Source organism: Mustela nigripes, chromosome 6 (assembly GCF_022355385.1).
Source record: "Mustela nigripes isolate SB6536 chromosome 6, MUSNIG.SB6536, whole genome shotgun sequence".
NCBI lineage: Eukaryota > Metazoa > Chordata > Mammalia > Carnivora > Mustelidae > Mustela > Mustela nigripes.
This window is the reverse complement of record NC_081562.1, coordinates 83,574,749-83,578,566: the sequence shown is the minus strand read 5'-3', so window position 1 is coordinate 83,578,566 and position 3,818 is coordinate 83,574,749. Positions and strand designations below refer to the sequence as shown.

Sequence of the window (3,818 nt, the reverse complement as noted above, 5' to 3'; positions counted from 1 at the left end):
CTAATACAGGATTCTCAGTACTACCTGAAAAAGCTGAATTATTTGCCCTGGATATGAATAATTTGTCAGTGAATCTTGAAGCATAGCTGCCAGTAACACCTGGTGTTACTGGTTATTCAGATAGGTAATCGAACTTACTCATCCAGTGCGTGGTTAACAGTCAAGAGAAGAGAGACCAGTCTTTGATCAACTGAATATAGTTAGTTGTCTTGAGTTAGAAGGAGAGACTGGGGCAGTGGGGTGGACTTGGACAGCATTAAACAGTAGTTATCCTGAGGTTACAAGTCATGTTTGTCAGAACAAAGCAAGTGAACATGGGCAAGTTTTAGAGTGTGAAAATGTGGGTTTGGTTAGCATGCGAACTTCCAAGCTGGCTGAGACTTTGACAGGGGCAGAGTCTGCTTTAAGCTCAGCATGGTATATGTAACCAGATATCCTGTTCCAGGGGAACAGCTTCTCTGATCAAACACAAGTAGGCATTTCATCCACAGCACACTAGGGTTATAACTTGACTGATTACCTTGGGCTGAAACTTTTTCATTGAATTTCTTTAAATTCTAAATATTAAGGAGGGCATGTGTGGTGATGAGCACTGGCTTTTATATGCAACTAATGCATTTTTGAACACTACAACAAAAACTAATAATGTATTATATGTTGGCTAATTGAACATAATAAAAAATAAAAATAAACTAATCTTTATTAAAGGCAATAAGAGTAAAATTCAAAAAACAAACAAAAATTCTTATCATGCTAATTCAGCACTCTAGACTTTGTCTTCTACAGTGCCAGAGACTGAATCTTTTACCCCATCTTAGCTTCCTGATCTCAAAATAACACCGATCATTTTGTCATCTCAATAGTTATACCTACGAAATCTGAATTTCAGACCTTCCTCTATCTTACCACTATCTCCAAAATTTACAACTTGCTTACCCTAGTGTTCCTACAGAAGCAGAAGCAGTTCTTTGGACCCAAACTAATTGATTTACTGCTTTTGCCCTAGCCATAATCCTCTGCACATTCCCCACTTAATTCTTTATATAGCCTTGTTTCTGTGATTCATTCATTTTGAAAACATACTTTATTTCTCTTCCCTTTTTTTTCTTTGTCCCTGCATATTCTTGGAAAAAAACAAACCCCATTTAATATCAAAACTAAATTGGAAGAAATCAGAGAGGGAGACAAACCATGAGAGACTCTTGACTCTGGGAAACAAACTGAGGGTTAAGGAAGGGAGGTGGGTGAGGGGATAGGGTAAACTGGGTAATGGACATTAAGGATATTATGGACATCACATCACCTGATGTGATAAGCAATGAGTATTATATGCAACTAAGAAATCATTGAACACTGCATGAAAAACTAATGATATGTTGGCTAATTTAATTTAAATTAAAAAAAATACCAAATCACTTTCTGTTCCATGCATATGCTTAAGCAGCTAACTATTACTGAAGATAATAATATACTTGTTCTAATTAGTCCCCAAATCTCAAATGGGCAGATATATCACTAATCTTACTGCATTTCCTTCGTAAATTAGTCTTCTACTTGATGTACCTGAGTTTTGTGTTCTTAGGTCATCAAAATGCCTCACCACTAAAAGCACACACCATATATACACACAGATGATAGATAGATAAATAGATAGGCAGATAGATAAGGAGACTCTTCACAATTGCATCTCATATTTCATCAAAAACTTTGCAGTGATCAGCTAGAAAGTGTCTCATATTCCAGCCATAAAATCTACCAAGTCACCTCAGCTGCCTGTCACCGCTCTCTTTACCTTACTTCTTATTTACAAGAGATAAAGGGACCCTTCTCCTACATATGGACAAAAACACTTGTGCTCTGGATCATTTATTGTCCCTTTATAAGGATCTTATTTCTGTTATTTACCTTTTACTTTGCCACATCATCAAATTTTCTCTATTTCCACAAAATATACAAAGGGTGTGGTGCAAAAACAATGAATACTGTTATGCTGAAAAAAAAGAATTATATTGAAAAAGAATGTTCTCTGTGTTATTATCCATCTTAAAAATAAAGAAGGGAACCTCTAGAGGCATAAGATGAGGGTTTACAAAATTACATAAGGAGTTGATAGGGGGTGTGGACTCTCATCCAAGAATATCAAATTTACTGTCATGATTAGGAAGTCAGCTTGGAAATATTTGAACCTGATTTCCAGTACATTTGTAAAATAATGTACAAGATCAGAAGGGCTAAGGCAGTGAGGGTAATTGGGAGGCACAAAAGGAGTTCTATTATCTCTTGGATTCCCAGGGTAAATATTTTTATCACTACGGGAAACCACAGCATGTTTAGTGAGTTCATCCTCTTTAGGTTGTCTCCTGACCTTCAGACCCAGATTCTGCTCTTCATGTTATTTCTGGTGATTTACCTCCTTACTCTGATGGGGAACCTGGTGATGCTGCTGGTGATTAGGGCTAATTCCCATCTCCCATGTACTTCTCCCATGTCCATGTACTTCTTTTTGAGCCATCTCTTCTTCCTGGACCTCTGCCACTCATCTGTCACAGTCCCCAAGAAGCTGGAGAATCTACTTTCTGAAAGCAAAACCATCTTTGTAGAGAGCTGCCTGGATCAGGCCTTCTTTTTGTTTGCCACCAGGGATACTGAGGTCTATCTACTGGCTGTGATGACCTATGACTGCCATGTATCTATCATCTCCCCTTTGTTCTGTGGTCAGGTGATGTGCAACCAGCTCTGTGTTGGAGAGGTGTGAGGTTCCTGGGGCCTTTGCTGATCATCAATATCCTCTTGGCTGTCAATTTAGACTACTGTGAGGATCAAACTATTTCTCACTTCAGCTGTGAGCTGTCTTCTCTCTTCCCTCTGTCTTGCTCTGATAACCTCCACCAAATTCATATTCCTGTTCTGCTCCTCTGTCTTGAATTTCTTTGTAACTTTCCTTATGATTGCTTTCTCTTATACCTGCATTGTCTCCACCATCCTGAGCATCAGCTCCACTTCATGTAGAAGCAAGACTTTTTCTACTTGCTTTTCTCACCTCATTTACTGTGATCTTGTTCTATGGCTCAGTTTTATGTTTTATGATTGGAGTTGATGTTCTCCTTACAGTACAATGTGGTCATTCCCATGCTGAATCCTGTATTTACACTTTGCAGAACAAGGAAGTGGAGACAGCTTTGAGAAGAATGTTAAGAAGATATGTTAATTCTTTCACATAGTGGACCAGAGAAACAGGACTATGGAGACGCTAAACTACTTTGCCATAAGATATTTTGTAACCAAAAATTAGGATTCTTTCCCCCTCCCTCCCTCCCTCTCTTTTTCTCTCTCTCTCTGCATTAGACTCCATGCTCAGTGGGGAGTCTGCTTGAGATTCTTTCCCTCTCCTTCTGCCCCTCCCCCGATTCACAAGCATGCACATGTTCTCTGTCGCTCTCTTTAAAATAAATAAATCTTTTTTAAAAAGGAAAAAATGGGGAGCCTGCATGGCTCAGTTGTTAAATATCTGAACTCAGCTCAGGTCATGATTCCAGGGTTCTGGGATTGAGCCCCACATCCAGTGCCGTACTCAACAGGAAGCTTGCTTTTCCTTCTCCCACTTGCCTTGCTTCTGTTCCCTCTTGCTCTCTGTCGAATAAATAAAATCTTAAAAAAATAAAAAAATAAAAAATGGAAAAATAAAGACACACCCCAAGTTAAATGTTTTATACATATAATCCTCTTTAATTATTTCATCAACCTTATATGACCTAAGTACTATTATTCCTGTTTCACCAGTCTGAATCCAGAGTCCATTTTTACAAATGCTTTCTTCG

General features: G+C 38.4%; 1 pseudogene; it reads left to right on the top strand.

Annotated features, from left to right (window-relative positions):
* Nucleotides 1-2,212: 2,212 nt before the first annotated feature.
* LOC132020326 (olfactory receptor 8S1-like) lies at nucleotides 2,213-3,221 on the top strand (annotated as a pseudogene).
* Nucleotides 3,222-3,818: the final 597 nt, after the last annotated feature.